Raw genomic sequence first — 19,814 nt, forward strand, 5'->3', positions numbered from 1 at the left:
CCAACATGATGAGCTAAACCCAACACTGGGACGACGGAGGAGGCCGTGTTTCATCCATGTGGTAATTTAAATTAATTCTTTATTTACTTTTTGCACCAATTTTAATTGAAATTTAACTCCACAGTCATGTTACCAAATGACAACTTCAACACTCCGTTACGACAATTAATAATTGCATTGGATGTCGCCAAGAAGGGACGTCCCAAAATGACAGGAATGTGACAGTCTAGGTTCTGCACAGGCTGAGTATCTAATACAATGAATTCCACAAGAAAATAGAACTTATCCACCTTAATCAAAACGTCTTCCACCACACCACGAGGAACTTTGACAGATCTGTCCGCCAATTGCAGAGTTATAGGTGTTGCTTTCAACTCTCCAAGACCTAACTGCACATATACCGAATATGGCAGTAGGTTCACACTAGCCCCTAAGTCTAGTATCGCCTTATTGACCGTATGTTCACCTATCTTGCATGTGATTGTGGGACTACCTGGGTCTCTAAACTTAGGTGGAGTCTTGTTTTGAATGATAGAACTTACTTGTTCAGCGATAAAGGCACGCTTGTGCACATTGAGCTTGCGCTTTTGTGTGCACAAATCTTTCAGGAACTTAGCATAAGCAGGAATCTGCTTGATTGCTTCAAGAAATGGAATGTTAATATTGCCTCGCCTAAACAATTCTAATATCTCGTTATACTGTGTTCCTTTATTTTGTTGCTCTAACCTTTGAGGAAAAGGAGCTACAGGCGCATTTGATGGCACAGAAACATTAACATCAGCAGATTTTTAGATCTAGGGACATGCTTAGATTCATTTTCAAAAACTGGTGTATCATGTGATGTTGTATGCAATTGTGAATTAGACACAGACTCACTCTTTTAAGGCATGCTTACATTGTTATCAATTACTTTACCACTACGAAGAGTAGTAACAACATTCAACTGGTCATGCGAAGATTCATTACAAGTAGAAGTACTTGCCTGGAATGCGCCTTTCGGATTTTGCTGAGGTTGACTAGGGAGTTTACCTTTTTCCCTTTCATTTAGTGCATCACATATTTGTCCCAATTTAAGTTCTAGACTTGCAAACCTTTGGTCATTTAGCTTCTGATATTGCAAAAAAATTGATTCATTTGATTTACACCATCATCAAAGCTAGGCCTTTTCTCTACAGGGTAATATATTTGCGATTGTACTTGGGGGTCTCTAGGATATGAATGTCCTTGATTATTTCCTGATGTACCCCCTTGTACAGAGCCCTTGGACCATGAAAAGTTAGGGTGGTTCCTCCACCCTGGGTTATATGTCTGAGAATAGGGGTTATTCTCATGCTTTTGATACAAAACATTAGCTTGTTCAGGTATGGACTCTAGAAATGCATGCAATTGTGGGAAACTTTCAACAAGATGATCTGAACTATTACACGCAACACAAACACAAACCTCAACTTGGTTACAAGAAGTAGTTGCAGCAGATTTTATATTCTTTTCCAGTTCTAAAGCCTCAACTCTCCTAGCCAATGATGCTATTTTAGCATTACCCTCAAAGTCAGACTCTATCTTATGAACATTACCCCTGATGGTCGACTTCCTAGGTGCTCTATCAGACTCCCATTGCTGAGTTTTCTCGGCAACTTCATGCAAGAAGGCCCACGACTCGTCGGCACTTTTATTTATGAACTCACCATTGCACATAGATTCAACCAAGGTTCGAGTGGCAAAGTCCAACCCTTCATATAGAATTGGTGAGAGTCTCCACTGTTCGAAACCATGGTGAGGACATTGCGGTAACAAATCGTTAAACCTTTCTAAATACTTGGACAATGTCTCACCATCTAGTTGAACAAAACTATTGATATCCTAACGAATGGTGGTTGTTTTATGATTTGGGAAGAACTTCTTGAAAAATTATTTCATAAGTTCATCCCAAGTTCTAATGGACCGAGGCCGCAAAGCATATAGTCAAGATTTGGCTTTTTCCTTCAAAGAAAAAGGAAATAAACGCAATTTCAGGGACTCTTCTGTCAACTGATTGAATCACAGAGTCTCATAGATTTCCTCAAAATCTCTCACGTGGTGGTAAGGGTTTTCAGCGTAAACCCCTCGAAACACAGGGAGCATGTGTATTGTGCTCGCCTTTAACTCAAAATGACCAGCAGTTTCTGGTAGAACAATACAAGAGGGTTGGCTTGTCCTCGTGGGGTACATGTAGTTCTTGAGACTGCGGGGTTGGATTAACTCCTCCATAGTCTCTGGTTGGTCAGGTCTTTCTTCGAAAGACACGGGAATTTCAACTACGTCCTCTCGCTGAATTCTAACTAGTCGATTAGTTTGGTCTCTAAAAGATACAATCATAGCCTAGATAGCACATCAATCATGTTATAACAACCACTCCAACAACACATGCACAAGATAATTTTAAAGCTCGGGGTTATGTGAATGAGGATCAAGATATGAAAGCACAAAGTCACAGTATTTTGCAGAGATAAGCACAGTGAAATAACAATCCAGCTAGCAAATAAGTTACTCAAATGTCAAAGATGTTCACTGATGTTATATGTTGTTGGGGTCTGACAGGGGATAGCAATAGTTCAGTTTGCATGCAAAGATGGTATATCATTCAAGACAAGAATCTTAAAGTTGAGGCACGATACCGCCGGTATAAGACCGGGTTTAGGCACAACAAACAGGTTGTTTCGCTCCTCTTTCTCCTAACCTTTGGTTTGCGCGTCAGTATTGAAAGCACCTGGCAGCTCAAAAACAATTAAGTATCCAGAAGTGTGCAAATAAGGAAAGGAAACAATGAAAACTACTGACAATTAACAAACTACAGTAGCAAGACAGAAACTATGAACTACAGTGATCTGACAAGACAGAATGGGGTTAACATACAATTCAAAGCTCTAGACATGCAGCAAATAGTAAAAGAAAACAGATGAAATGTCGGAATGAGTGGACTGATAATTTACAGGGTGAAAATTCAAAGTACGGTGTCTAGAACAGTAGAATGACCAGAACTAAGATGCAGACTGAAATTGCAGAATGCAAAAGACTCGAACTAGTTTAGACTTGCAGGAATGATATGACACAGGACAACGATCCTACAAAACTACAGCTAAGACTATAAAGCTAAGACAAGGACATAATAAGGAGTAACAACAATATTTACAGATTCTTACAGGACTACTTTACTGAGAAAACTAAAAGCAATAGAGCTTAACAATGTTACAACCTGGACTATAAATACAGACAACTCAACTAGATATACTATAAAATAATAATGCAGCTACCCTAACTGAACACAAGATGCAAGAATGCAATCAAAAATGAAAATCAGAACCTACAGAAATATAAAACAAGGATGAAGCTGCTACAGAATGCAATGACAGATAACTTTAACTATGCAGGGTATACGATTGAAAATTTGAAATTACTACTAACACTAGCAACAGCAGAAGAACTGAAAAAACAAAAGAATCTAACACATATATACAATACTAACTGAAATCAGTAAAGTAAACACAAAAATTCCAGCTAACACAGAGAGGATTACAATACAACTAAAAGCAAAAGTTTAAACTTACAGCAGGCTAAAAAGCTATAGAAAGCAAAGACTAATCTACTTAGTTACTAATACTTACTGAAAACAAACAGAATTCAAGCAAATATATACAGGACTAAAGTAAAAATCAGTAAAGAAAGATAGAAAACTTCAGCTACACCGCTGCCGAGTCCCCGGCAGCGGCGCCAAAACTTGGTAGGACTAGAAAGAGATACCTACAATTATACTAAACCGCAAGTGCACAGTGTCAACAATGTAAACAGGACAAATACGGGTCGAACCCACAGAGACTAGGGCAGTGCGAAATTGAAGTCAAAGCCTTACTTTACTAATTCAAACTAGGAGATTGTTGTCGATACGACGAAACAGTTCATATGAAGTACTAACTAGAATGCAGAAAGTAAATGAAATAGAGGATTTTAAACACACAAGCAAGAAGTACTAGGGCAGTTGAATCCAGTACTTAACCTAAGCTAGATAATTTAGCTGATAGTGTTGTTCCTTGAATCGGCGGTAGAGATACGAGTCTCCCGTTCTTCCGATGATGTAAAGATTCTTAAGTAGATGGTTTAATGTCAACTAAAGGATTAATCCCTAGAATTAGATGTCTTTTTAGAGCACAACTAATCACAGACCAACCATATAAAATGAAGCACAAGTTGGAGTAACAACATATAAATGTTCTAACGACTACGGATGCAAGACATTTGAAGTGAAAGTTATATGATGGCACACAAATACTAAACCATTCCATATGCAATAGATTCCAATTTGAACAACAAAATCAGCCAAAATAATCTGACTAGATTAAGACCTTCATCTCAACCCTAGCTGCAGATTTAGAACATGGCTTTGATAGAAACAGTTGAAATATGAAGTTTTGATATTGATAAACTCATTGATGCAGGTTCTTATTTTTCAACTGAATTCTACTAATTCACTCAATAACAAAAGCAAAAGATAGAAATGGGAACTGATTTTCTACTCTTTCTTCTCACTCCCCTTGCATACCCCCAATTACACATCAATGAACCCTTTTTATACATCCATTCCCCCCCCCCCCCCAAAATTCCCCCTCCACACAATCAACGGATATACAAAAAGAATTTTTTTGTTCTCGAAACTCACCACTGCAGAAGAATTGAACATACACAACCACCTTACACGCCGCCTGAATTTGTCTCCATGTCTTCAAAAGTTGTTTCAGATTTCACATCATGCTGCTAATAGTAACAGTGGAGGGAAGGTGATGGAGTTGACGAGTTTTGTAGAGAGAATCAGTCAACATCTCATCCTTTGTCATCCTTGATGCTTCCAAAGACAAATCTGCCAGCCTGTTGTTCCTCATATAATAGATACTTCTATCTAGGGCAAGCTTGAAATGGGTGCAAAGATACAAGTAGATATTCGATATCAAATCTGGTCGGGCAAGATGGTGGTGGAGTATGGGTTTGACAGAAAAAGGTTGAAGATAGAGCCTCTTGTTTCTCATGAAAAGAGATTAGGGTTAGTTTCTGAATTTAGGTGCTAGAATGGATGGCCGGTGATGATAGAAAGGGTGTTTCACAGTAGACAGAGAACTGCAGAGAGATTTGACATGCTGATAAAAATGGGGGACAAAGAAAAGATGGGTGTCGACTGGATTTTTGGGAAAGAAGAACACTGAGGGTTGTTTCTCGTGAAGGAGATGAGATTTAGGAAAGATAATTGATTCTGTGTAAATCATGAGTACCTTGTTTTGGTATTCAAGAAAGGGCCTTGGGATTGAGTTCACTTCCATGTATTTGAGTTTTGAATTTCGGCCCATAAAACTCTTTCAAGATCAAAACTTGTTTACTACTAGCTTCATTCACCTCATCAATCTGCCCAGATCCCGACTGCCTTCTCCATTACGCGTATCTGTTTAAATCCGACTTGACATCTAGCCCGACAAGGCATAGCAGCTCCAACTCCACTTTGTGCAGATCCCATGTTTACTCCATTTTTTCATCCCCTAGCATTACAAAACAAGAAATAAGGGACAATTACCACAAATTTTACTCGCAAACGAACAAGTGATACAAAATACATGAACTGGCACAAAATATAAGCAATTAGTGCAACAAGATACCATAAACACCTACAAAATGATAATAATACATGCAATATTAGGTGTCTATCAACCAATGTCCAAGGATCAATCAACAACCAAAGGTTGGATTTCCAATTGATGATCACGAACGCACAACCTGTATTATTTCAATTATATAAAATATAATGCGGAAAAGAAATAACACAGACACCAGAAATTTTGTTAACGAGGAAACCGCAAATGCAGAAAACCCCGGGACTAGTCCAGATTGAATACACACTGTATTAAGCCGCTACAGACACTAGCCTACTGCAAACTAACTTCGGACTGGACTATAGTTGAACCCCAATCAGTCTCCCACCGATCCAAGGTACAGTTGTACTCCTACGCCTCTGATCCCAGCAGGACACTACGCACTTGATTCCCTTAGCTGATGTCACCCACAACCAAGAATTGTTGCAACCCAAAATCACAGACTTGATAATAAACAGACCTGTCTCACACAGAAAAGTCTATCAAAGGATAAATATGTCTCCCACAGATAAACCCTAGGTTTTGTTCCGTCTTAAGATATAAAATCAAGGTGAACAGGAACCAATTGATAATCCGGTCTTATATTCCCGAAGAACAGCCTAGATTAATCAATCACCTCTCTACAATCCTTCCTGACTGCACAAGCGGATTGTCGAGGAATCATAAACAGTGAGACGAAGATGTTTGTGACTTCTTTATCTTGCCTATCAGAGAACTCTCACGATCTCAAGCCAATCAATTGATTGTACTCATACGATAGAAGATGCAAGATCAGATCACACAACTACGATAAAGTATTATCGGTCTGGCTTCACAATCCCAATGAAGTCTTTAAGTCGTTAACCTGATTTTTGAGAAGAAAATCAAAGGTTAATGGAGATCGACTCTAGCGGGCGCACTAGTAGCACACAGACGTGTGGGGATTAGTTTTGCACAATGCTAGATGTCTCCTTTATATAGGGGTTTTGCCTTAGGTACAAAGCAATCCTTATTCACTGTTAGATGAAAACCTGATTTAGATTCAAGCTAATATTTCTCAACCGTTAGATCGAAAACTTAGATTGTCACACAAACTTGGGTAAACGTTTACTGGGTTTGTGAAAACCATGCCTAAACATGTACGTGTATGTTGGTTCAACATAGTAAACCAAAAAGGTTAACCATATGAGAATTTCATATCAACCTTGTTCTTCTTCACCATAACTAGTTCAATTGAATCAAATGAACTAGTTAAAGAGTTGTTCAATTGTTATGAGATCTTATGTAACTACACAAGACACAATTGAAACAAAGATGATTCGATTCGATTGAATCGGCTCATGAACATTATAGCCATGGTTTGTATAAAGCATTCCTTAGTAATTTAATGTTTCATGTTCAGAGCACGTCTTTAGATCATAACCTCTTAGGTTCACAAACAAGTTCGCAGGACTTAAGTTAATCGGTTGAGTTTTCAAAACTCAACAGAAATTCTCGGAAAGAGAACTTCCGCCAGTTCGCGGACTTAGCACACAAACGAGTTTTGGAAAATCCAGCGGAAATTCTCGGTCGAGAACTTCCGATAGTTCGCGGACTGAGTCTGCGGACTTGATTCGCGGACTTGATTCGCGGACTTGGCAAGCCAATTCCACAAACCTCCCGATTTCTCTTGATCAACAAAGTTCGAAAACTTCGGTTCAAGGAATACATGGTTATGTAATCTAAACTATCATTTCAATCATTGAGACATTCTCAGAGGACGCTATGTAGCCGTTATTCACAGACCGATTCACGTCAGAGCAATTCTCAAAGTGATTGAAACTTTTCATGACTTTCGTCACTAGGTGAAGATAAAATTGATCAAAGTGAAACTCTTTACCAACACACGATTTCAAGATAAAAGATAAGCAATGAATGCTTAGCTCGAAATGTCAAATGTGTATGATCTAGTCTATATAGCATACGACTTTTGTCTCATAAGAAGTAGGATATAGAATAGATAGACTTTTGAGTGATAGATAAGTTCAAGCCTCCACATACCTTTTTGTTTATGAAGTTCCATGGTTCCTTGTATAGATCTTCGTCGTTGTATGATGAATCGCCATGAAGTCCTTGTGCTCAACTACACCTTTCTATCCTAGTCCGAGACTTAGATATGTAGGCTAGAAATAAAGACTTATAGTTTTTATCACTAACATTGACAAGCATGCTTGAGATAGCAACACATGCGAGGTCGACCGAGCTATGCTCTAACAATCCCCTCCTTTGTCAATTTTAGTGACAAAACTATTAATACATATGGTATACAAAAAAGATAAACTTTAGTGGCTCCTATTCCATAGTCTAATCTTCAACGTTCCCTGGAATCTTCGTCCTTCCAAGTACTCCAATGATCCCAAAGGTTGTAAGTTTAGCATCACCGTTGTTGACGATCCGTAGCTATAACAATGAGAGAAATCGAGATTCTTGATCATTATTATACAGTGTCATAGTATTATTATGTAATATCAAAGTCCAATAGTATCACGACTTTAACAATAATACTACGGTGATATGTATCACTTCCACTTAGTCAATACTCCATCTCGATCATGGAAACCACTCCCCCTTACACAATGATCCGAAAACCATAAGTATTTGTAGTGTGAAATACATTATTTCTCCCCCTTTTTGTCAATAAAATTGGCGAAGGTACAAGAACGGGATCATAATGAAATTTCCACAAGAGACATTTCATAGACCAAAAGAAAAATACATACCAACTTAATTTAGATGCAATAATAAAGCCGAAGCTAAATGCATTCATCAAGGAGTTTTAAGATACAAGATAACCCCTATAAAATTCCACAGCCGCACACCCCGCAAGATATTACCATTAAGCACAAGTTCAAAAGAACTCTCCCCCATTAGATGTCATTCCCGAGAGAACAACAAGAGCGACCTTAATTTCGAAAGAAAAGAAGAATTTTTTAATTGGACACCAAAAACCATAGGAATGATTTTCTATATCCAAAGCTCAACCAAATTAATCACAAGTAAACCCTTGATTAATTCAATTGAAAACACAACTAAATCAAACCACAAAAGTGATCAATTTAATTGAAAGTGCTCAACATAAGTAAACTTACGGAGCTACGACTAAGGTAATCATACAGAGATGACTAACTTAATCGTTCACATACTCAACATAAGGAAAACCCTACGGAATATACTACTACATTAACCAATAGAACATGATTAGTATAGCCGTTCATATACTCAACACAAGAATTTGTGGAATATATGAAAACTCAACTAGATTAATTACAAGAGAACCTATAATTAATCTAGTTGGAATTAAAACAACCAAAATAATCACCGAAGTAATCAATTTAATTATTTTGGGCTCAACATAAGAGAACTTAAGGAACCCCGACTAAGTTCATCATAGAATATGGCAACCTTAACCGTACATGTCCTCGACATAAGAAAGAAAACTTATGGAGTACAAACTAAATAACCAAACTGGTTGATTAATTTAGTTCATAATGCTCGACATATAACATCTTATGGAACAACCAACAAAGCCAATAAGAATAATCGACTTAGTTGTAAGGTGCTCAACATAAGACACACAATGGAGCCTTCACGGTAAAACATAATAAAATGGATCAATGAAGATCAATACCGTGGATAACATACAAGGATCTATTATATTTTCCATCATAACAACATAATAGACTTTATCCTTGTCGAACAAAAGATTTTATCCTATTTTCCATCAAATACATGACTGCATAGGCATAACTTTTGTATATGTCAAAAGTCCATTCGTCCTTTCATCAATACGAATACCGATTCATAAACGACTTTACTTTTGACCGCAATATGGGATCTTCAAATTCACGGACGCAAACAATACATATCCCATAAAAATATTGCAATATCACAAACCATTAAAATACTGCAATAAACATCATCCTCCAAATATTTTTAGAATTTAATACCAATAAACCTAAAAAAAATAAACATAAGAAGATGAAAACAAAAATAACTATGTGTAGTCACAATCATCGCTATTCAACGCACTAGTTATTCTTCCAACTAATCCAAAAAAGAAGACATACTAGGCAAACAACTAGAACCAAGATCAGATGAAAAACTAAATCCTTTCTGCAACCAGGGATTGAACAAGAGCGAGTTCCTCAGTTGCCTTCCTTAGTTCGTCTTTTAGGTAGTCTAGATTCCGTGTCGCGATACCAAGTTGTTCACGAACGACCTTGAAGTCTCTAAGAATATTTCCTACTAGTTGTGAAGAAATCTGAACTGGCAGTTTGTCTTCGTTTTCATGATCAAGAGCATGAAAGCAGGAAATATCAATAGGACATAGCTCAACATCATCAACCTTGTTGCTTCCCTTCATTTTGCACCACAAAGACTTTTAGAAAATCTTTTTGCACCTCTGGAACACATTATAAAAATAAGGGATTCCATCAAATCCTAGGAAACAAGACGTTCGTGAGGGTTGGTGCGTGTACTAGAGAGACGGGCTTATGATAGACCAGAGAAGCCCAAAGAGAAAGAGAAATAGATGTTGAGGAGCAAATGGAATAAGTAACATCGAATGCAGTACAATCCTGACAGTTTTCTCAAGATGAAGATCCTGAGAACCATGAGCATCCCTTTTTAACAAGACAAATTTTTTTTAAAAAAGAGATGCAACATGAACATGTCAGGTTGTAATAAGATGAGCATCTTGTTCATCATTATTCACTTCTTCTTTTTCCTTTACATCGGTGTTTAACAAACGACCTGGTTTAGTTGAAGAAGCATTATCAAGAGAAGATTTAGAAGTACCTGGTTTAACAACATTCCATGTTTTCTTGATATTCCGTCTCAGTATGTTTATGTGAATCTTCAGATCAGAGACTCGATTGTTGACATGTAAGAAGTCTGAATTGGAAGTCTTGGATTCACAGTCCTTTTTGAGAATATTAGGGGAACTTGACTCGTTTTTCTTTCTCCTGCTCCTTTTTCTTCTTCCATACTGATTTACAGTATCTATCACACTTTTGATGTTCTTCCTTCCACCATTGTAGGTATCCTTCAGTTTGAATACATAATTAGAAAAAGCCCTATCACAGTATTTCCCTTGAGGCCGGACATGAATGATTCCAATCTGTTATATAGGTTTAAAAACTTCTTTAGACATCCAAGTAAGAATGTTGTGAAGTTTTTCATTCCTAATCCGAAGGCGACACCTTCGCTCAGAGTGTCCTTTGTTTCCGCAGTAATAGCAGTTGAAGGACCTACGTTCAGTAGTTCTCTTTTGAGCAGATTTAGAAGAGGTAGAATCCTTGTTTTTGCAAGCTGACACAGGTTCTTCACATGGAGAAATATTAACAACTTTAACAAACTTAGTCTTACCACTGTTAGAAGCGTCTATTCCTTTATATCCCAGACCACGTTTATCATGATGTTCTTTACAGGCTCCCAGCCTTTGGCTCGAGTGTATTTATTTACATTTTCAACAACCAAAGACAAAAACGAAGATTGTCCTTGGTTCGTACATACCTAAGTACGAACTGCGAGGGGCAAAAAAACGAAGGTTTTCTTTGGCTCGAACATGTCCATATACGTTCTCAGCAGCCAAAGAAATACGCGAAGGCTGTCCTTGGCTCGAAGGTATTCATATACTTTCTCAAGACTCAAGGGCAATGATAAAGACGAAGGTTATCTTTGGATATTCTCAACAGTCAAAGATAAAAAGAAGGCTGCCTTTGGATCGTACGTATCTAAGTACGAGCAACCAGGGGCAAAGATGGAGCTTATCTTTCGCTCGAGTGTATTTACTTACATTTTCAACAGCCAAAGACAAAAACAAAGACTATCCTTGGTCTGTACGTACCTCAGTACGAATTTCTAGGGGAAAAGACGAAGGATATTTTTGGCTCGAATGTGTCTATATACGTTCTCAGCAGCCAAAGAAAAATGCGAAGGTTGTACTTGGCACGAGCGTATCCATATACGTTCTCAATTGTCAAGGATAAAGATAAAAACGAAGGTTATATTTGGATCGAACGTTTTCCTATATGAAAAGACGAGGGTACCCAAATAATCTTAAACTTTTCCACCAATAAGTCCTCTTACTGAAAGTGATTGTCTATGGACTGAGTCGAGACAATACAACGAATCGGTATTCACACTTTGTGTGATCGTCTATGGATACGAGATCGAGACAATACAACAACCAAAGTGTGATTACTTGATAGTAGGTTCAGACTTAACCAAACTCTATAGGATCACTATCAAGTAATACGGAGTTAACGTTTGTGTAATTTACTTTAAATTATAACAACAACAATTATAACTGCGGAAAACAAAAGTAAATGACACAGCAAGATTTTGTTAACGAGCAAACCGCAAATGTAGAAAAACCTCGGGACCTAGTCCATAATTGAATACTCTCATAATTAAGCCGCTATACAAAATCAAACCAACTTCGTATAGTTGAGACCAAGCAACTAAACCTATAGTTCACCTAGTTTCTTCAGTATCCCTGCGCTTATGACATTCAATAAGTGCACGCACTGGAACAATTCCTTTGGTTTGTATTCCAAACAGTAAAGGAACAACAAATATATTCGGTAACAATTATATTCAATCTCAGTAATATGAGTTAGACAAAGGCTCTTCTGTTTAATCCAATAAACTCCTTTGTCGGGTTTAGATCTATCTATCCAAAAACTACCAAAGTAGCTGTGACGCCCCAATTACTAAACCTGCTTAGCTAATAGGATTACAAACTAATTGAAGCATAAAATCTAGACTAACGATCTCAAGAATCTATACTACATAAACTAAGCCCAAAAGCAAAACCCATACACTCTGATACAGAATAAATGAAGATCTCTCATGTGATATGAATATAACAATGTGTTATTTACAGAGAAAATATACATATATAAAATATAAATAAACATCTTCAATTCAATGAAACTTTACGCTACGGAAACGAATATCTTCATGTATGCCCTTTCTTCTGAATGCTGAAATTGAAGTGGGAACGAATGAGCACATCACCCCAAAAAGGGGACTCAACGAAAACATGTAACTCTCAAGTAATCACTAATATGCTTCACAGTTTTAAAGAAGTAGTAATTTAAACATATCATCGTGCATAACATGTGTAAGAGTAATTTCCCCAAATACCTCGATATACTATTTCCTCATATGGGTCATTAACGACATAAATTAGGTTATAAAATAAAAAGTAATACTATTTCGTTTTACGCGCTAGATAGCTATTATATGCACTTCCCGTGCTATGTATTGCCTCATCTGGGCTATAAGACTTAACAAGGAGATGTGGGGAGACCACAGTCACTCCTCGCGGGGATTTCACTCAAACACACATCAAATTATTCACTCAGCAATAAGCAAGCATCGTAAGATATCATTCATGAAAGAATGTTATTCTAATTCCACTTCCTCAGGTATTGCGTACCATAATAACAATATCCGTGAAAGACCACCACCGGATGAATCTACAGAAGTGAAACTAGAACAACTAAAATATGTCACTCAGACCTCGCCAAACTCATTGGAGAAAGCGAAAGCAGGATAACTCCAGACTCGAATGATAGTGCCATCCACACAGAGTGCCCATACAAACCATGATTCAAGAACTACCATCATAAGTCCCGAAGGTTTTGCAATCAAGCATAGTATGCAAACGAATGGATTCTCACAAGAAATTGTAAAAGGTATTATTCCCCTATATAACGGTATTGCCTCATCTGGGCTATAATAAGCTTAAAAATAGATATAACATTTGGAGAATCCACACAATGCATATTACACAACATGCCCAATCATTTACACTCAAATATGCTCATAAGAAGTATTGGCACATCATGCTCGCATTTAAAAGAATGCTCAATGATTACAACAAGGTTACAGAGTTCCCACCTGGATTGATGACAAGTCATCGCCTACCTCGAGATCCATAATCTACTGGTTCATCTTTTAAATGGATCGTTGTTAATAAAGAGTAACTGTTAATCACACAAGCACTCTAAGAATTAGCCAAAAGGCTCACACAAGGCTCATAATATAATCTCATACAATTGTCTAGTTATAGGTTAAGTGAACTATATATAATAGTTCTAAGCCCATTTATGATTCTACACCTTTTCATTATCAATCTTTAGCATAACAAAGGTTTACTAATTCTATTAGGTAGAATCTATAGTCCATTTGATAAGTCTAAAGAGTATCTACAACTTTGTATAAGGAACTAAAGATTAACTCAGACCATAAGGTCCAATGTATCGGAAAACTATTCCTAAGCCCAAGCCCACTAAATAAGTCCATTTATCTAAGGCCTGATCCATCTGAGTCAGCTGACAGTCCCTAACGGTCAATGGGGTCAATTAACAGTCCACGTCAAGTCAAAGTCCAGGGTCAAATGGTTCAACTCAGTCATATAGACTGATTCAGGTGAGTCGACTCAGTCAGACAGAACAAGATCTAAGTCAAACAACTAACTCAGCTAATAAAGAGCAGAACAGAGCAAGACACAAGACATATTCTAATGCATCACGACACCAGTGCAAACATAAAATCTCTATTAACCTATTTCCCAGGCTTGAATCAAAATCCAACTATTTCAGTATCAAGACAATTCTTATTTCAATATCTTCACTGCGTGCAACTTAAGTTTTCGACAATCTCATTAACTTATCACTCAACAGCTGCAAATCCATTCCATTCAGTTCTCATCTCATCCACAGTTTCACTGTCATTTCTAACTCCATGTCAAAGCCTTGTAATTTTTAAACAACTACCACCTGCAGTTTCCCTTTATTACATCTGCAAATCTTCTTTATCAGCACCAACACAACTAACCAGAGCAACATCACCACAACTAATTCCAGGCTAACTCAGACTCTTACATAACATAAAGACACTTCCTTAATTCCTGTAACTCCAATTGTATAATCCTCATTCACTGTAATAACTCATCACTACCTGCAATACCAATACCAGCTTCATTCTTAGCTTAACATTCATCTAATTCCAATTCTATAAACTCAGTTCACCACAAGCTCATCCTAAGGTCCACTATTTTAAAAACTTGAAATACTAGCTCCAAAATACTCACACACACACACATCTCAAATCTTAATTCAAATAACAAACACACACATAATCATTCAATAAAACTGAATAATTGAACTAAGACATCTTAAAGGTAAATTACCTCAAAATCCATGGGAACCAATCCTTATTTACATTGATTCAGTCTAACCAATCATCTCAGAAATCATCATCATCACTACCAGTTCACAGAAATCCCTAAGATGATTCTCAATCCTCTTTTCCCTAATTCTAGCTCACAACATCAATTCAAATCCTCAACTCAAGCAAACCCATCTTCTATTTTCTCTTATCCATGCTTAATCGAATTCTCGAAATCGTTTTCAGAAACCCTAATTCTAATTTGGGGAAGAACATGAAACCCTAATTCTCAAATCATCTCCAAAACAACTTCAAGCCTTCAATTAAACCTCAACCCTCCAATTCTTCATCTATCAACAGTTCTGTGCTTCATCTTCTAAATCTTTAGAGCGTTATACAAACCTATAAACCTTAACTCCACTTCTCCCTGATTCGTTAGAAAACCCCATCAATCTTTGATCATCTCCTTCCTAAATCACATCGACAATACCTCCTTCACCATCTGAATATATTCATCAATCTCTCTCGAACGCGCTCTCAAATTCATCATTCATTTTATACAGAGAAGAGAAGAGAAGAGAGAAAAGAAAGAAGAAGAGAGAAGAAGAAAATAGAAGAAATGAATCTCTCTCTTCGAATGGTTTGGATAAAACCAAATCAAATTTACTACGACACCCAACTCTTCAGATAAGGGCAGCCAGGCGGTCTTCATATTTATCCAGTGATATCTTCTTCGTCCAGTATCCGATTGACACGTTCGAGTAGTCTATTTCGCCTAACTTTTCGTTATCTATCTAGTGATACTAATTTCGTATCTAGATAATTACTAGATTAATTATTATTAATTAAAAAATATATATTAACTAATCGAGTAAATAGCTGCAAATCGCCTCTTGACTAGTCTAATAGCGTTGACGAGCTTGAGGTTCCTTACAGTAGCAGAGTTTAGATGTTGCAATAAAAAATAGGATCTATCAAGATATTATATAATGATGCCGATCTACGCAACTAATCAATCAAATCTATCAAGGATAAACCAATTATAGTTGGATCCTAAACGATCAATTTTTGTGCACACCAAAGATTATGAACCCAGTAAGAAATCTTTTCTGTCTTCAAATCTTCTTTAATCTTCAATAAACACATGCACACCAAAACTTGAATCTCTTGTGATCAATCACGCACAAAACGCAGTCTGTTAACAATGGATTATCAGAAGACGTCTTTAGATCTACAAACAGTTCTAAAGATCCCGTCGACACTTCGATCTAATTTGAGCGAATCTTATATCAGAAGAGAAGATTCTCTAGAATAAACAAACTAGGTGCAATCAAAGTTCAACAACCGTTAGTCAATTAAATCAAATCGAAAACTAATAATACTACAATTATCTAGTTTCCCATAACCGGTACTCGTAGAGCTTCTTGATCCCACATAAGTATTTAAACGAGCGGTCGTAAGAGATTTCGCCTAATTAGGGTACTTTCCTCTCCGAATAGACGGCTCCACCAGTAACAACACAACAAGGTAGTTTTGATGGCTGTTAGGATAGTTTGCACAAAATGCAAACTTGGGTATTTATAGACCAAGGAAGTTTGGACACCAAGGAATTTCCAAAACCGAATATTCTCAAGATATGCAATATATTTCCAAAAACGATTTTCATAATTCATGGAAATGCTCTTTCCAAAATAACCGAAATCTCACTAGAAAATCTCCAATTAGTAAATGCACATTACCAATTTTTTATTTTCCAGAGATATGCATTTTAATTGCTGGTAATTAACACATATAAAATTAACAACCTTAATTAAAAGATTCTCAACTTATTTCGGTCCGGGATCTCCTCGAGTTATTAAGGAATATCTTTGAACAATAAAAGATAATAATTAGTGAACATGTTCAAAGTATGTCGACATCTTATTTCTTTATGAATCCTTTTTCATATTTACAATCTTGGAACCGATTATACCATACTTCCAAACAAGTTTAGAACTGGTTCATCTGATTTCCAAGAACTATGTGATTGATCAAATATCAATACACTAATCATGGGTTTACGGTTCTACCAAACACAAGGACCGGTTCTACCTCAATATGGTTACTGGGACCGGTTACATCAGTTACCAGGATCGGTTACGTCAAGTACCAGGAACGGTTACCATATTCTCATGGTATTACTTGTGATCGGTTACACTAGTCACTAGGATTGGTTACACCAATTACAAGGACCGGTTACGACAATTACAAGGATCAATTAAAACTATTTTGTGATCGGTCATACCAATTACTAGGATCGGTTACACCAATTACAATCGATCATACCATCTAAGGTGATTACTTAGGATCGGTTACACTAATAAAAGTCATACCAATACATAAGTCAGGCATTGTGACCAGTTTTACCAAGATACATAACAAGTTATGATCGGTTCTACTAACTCACACATATTGGTAATCCAAAGATATGCAATGAATAACAATACCAATAAGCCTAGGGATTTCCCTTTCGATTCATAAAACAAGTTCATGAATGTACTTCCTTTAAACAAATGTAAACATTGTTTCCTATGATGAAATATTCACCTTTACCCATACACATAATCACAACAACATTCATACGACTATGTCGATGTCTTGTATACGAAGTTCAAAAGATAGGTGTTATACTTCGTATTCTAATTCCTTAACACTATGTATACTAGAGTATAATCATTCACAGCTTCGCATTTATGTTTTCAATATAACACGACTTGAAAGATACGTTGGGAATGAAACAGTTCAAGTCAAATATTACTAACCTCAAGTGGAAGGACGATGTCGTCGTTGTAGATCCTTACTTCTTCACATTCTTCAAGTCTTCATGTAATACTTGTAATGTCTCATACTCTAATACTTTCAAGCTAACCTATACGAATTTGACTCTAGTAAATAATCAAGCGACTCTTTAAATGGGTTTTGGTTCACTAAAATATGACAACCAAACTTGACATACCAACGCTTGTTGGGTTCAACCGAGCTATGCTCTAACACTATACATTCTCAGCATCTAAAGACCAAAACGAAGACTGCCTTTAGCTTGTACATATCTAAGTACGAGCAGCCAAGGGCAAATACGAAGTTTATCTTTGGCTCAAATGTATTTATATACATTCTCAATAGCCAAAGATAATTACGAAGACTGTTCTTGGATCGTACATATCTAAGTACGAGAATCCAGGGGAAAAGATGGAGCTTATTTTTGGCTCGAATGTATTCATATACATTCTCAACAGCCAAAGACAATTACGAAGACTGCCTTTGGCTCGTACATATCTAAATACGAGCAGCCAAAGGCAAATACAAAGCTTATCTTTGGCTCGAATGTATTCATATACATTCTTAACAGCCAAAGACAATTACGAACACTGCCTTTGGCTCGTACATATCTAAGTACGAGCAGCCAAGGGGAAATACGAAATTTATCTTTGGCTCGAATGTATTTATATACATTCTCAATATCCAAAGACAATTAGAAAGACTGTTCTTGGATCATACATATCTAAGTACGAGCATCCAGGGGGAAAGATGAAGCTCATCTTTGGCTCAAATGTATTCATGTACATTCTCAATAGCCAAAGACAATTACGAAAACTGTCCTTGGCTCGTACGTATCTAAGTGTGAGCAATTAGGGACGAAGATAAAGCGTAAGGACGAAGGTTCAAAATACAACTCGCATGGAAGGACAAAGCTTCGTTCATCTAAAATTCTTAAGCTTATCGCTTTGCGAATTTCCGAGGGCAAAGGAAGGTATGTAGCATCAACATCATCAACGAAGGTCATCCCACTAAACCGGACCTACAAACGAAGGTGGAGGTCATAATAATTGGAGCCAAAGACATCAACAATGGTTGTATGTTACAACTTAAGTCTGAATCCGAAGGTATGCATGGGAGCGAAGCCCCTTAAAGACAGACTCACCACCGTCAGGCATACATGTGAGCGAATCCTGTTAAAGGAAGACTCACCATTACAAAGAATGTTATTCAATCCAAAGCTACGAATGTACAAATCAACAAAGCCCGTGTGCGTAGGTGTATGCATACTCAACGAGGCTACAACTCATACTCAGCTACGAGGAGTCACACGATGACGCATACGCAGACGCAACCTCTCAACCACCACTACTGCGATGCTCCCATCCTAGAAATGCACGAATCATGTGTACATTTGTATACCCACAAGTGCACAACTCAAATGAAACAATGAACGAAGTTTGTATACATACGTATACCCCAAGACTCATCAATACCATGACTCTCCCATCTGAGGAACCTATGAAATGCCAAAGACTAGTGCAAGGCGTAGTTCGTCGAAAGAAGAAATCCTTTAAGGATAAGAAGAAGCAACAACTCAATCTTAGAAGGTACCCTTTGAATACACATGGTGCAAAGGAATTTTTATTTATAATTTTTGCAGGAACGAAGCCTGCAAAAGAAACTCACTACATCCATAACGAAGCCTACAAGGGGCATGTAGCTGACACCGACGAGGAGGCAACCTCAAATTACACGGACAAATGCTCCATAAAAGCGAATACTTTTCCTTTCAAAAGCTGCAAGAACCAGCTTTCAAAAGCAAAAGGGGGCAAACATACATTTATCATGGCGCCTCCACAACAATCAATTAAAAACAACAAATACATGTCGAAGGTAATACAATTTTAAGGTATGTTATCTTTATAGGATATAATTATGTACGTAAATGTGATATATCCCTGGAAAGAGGTATTATAAGCCTCAACAATCAATATAAAGCTTGGATTTCGAATATATCTTTTAATGTGTGTGAAATGAAACAAACATGCAAAAACAAAGGGTTAGAACTGACACCCACCGTCAGAATTGACGACAAAAACGAAGGGTTGGAAATGACACCCACCGTCAGAATTGACGATGAGGCAGGGA

The sequence above is a fragment of the Papaver somniferum genome, chromosome 7 (genome assembly GCF_003573695.1).
Source record: "Papaver somniferum cultivar HN1 chromosome 7, ASM357369v1, whole genome shotgun sequence".
Taxonomy (NCBI): Eukaryota; Viridiplantae; Streptophyta; class Magnoliopsida; order Ranunculales; family Papaveraceae; genus Papaver; species Papaver somniferum.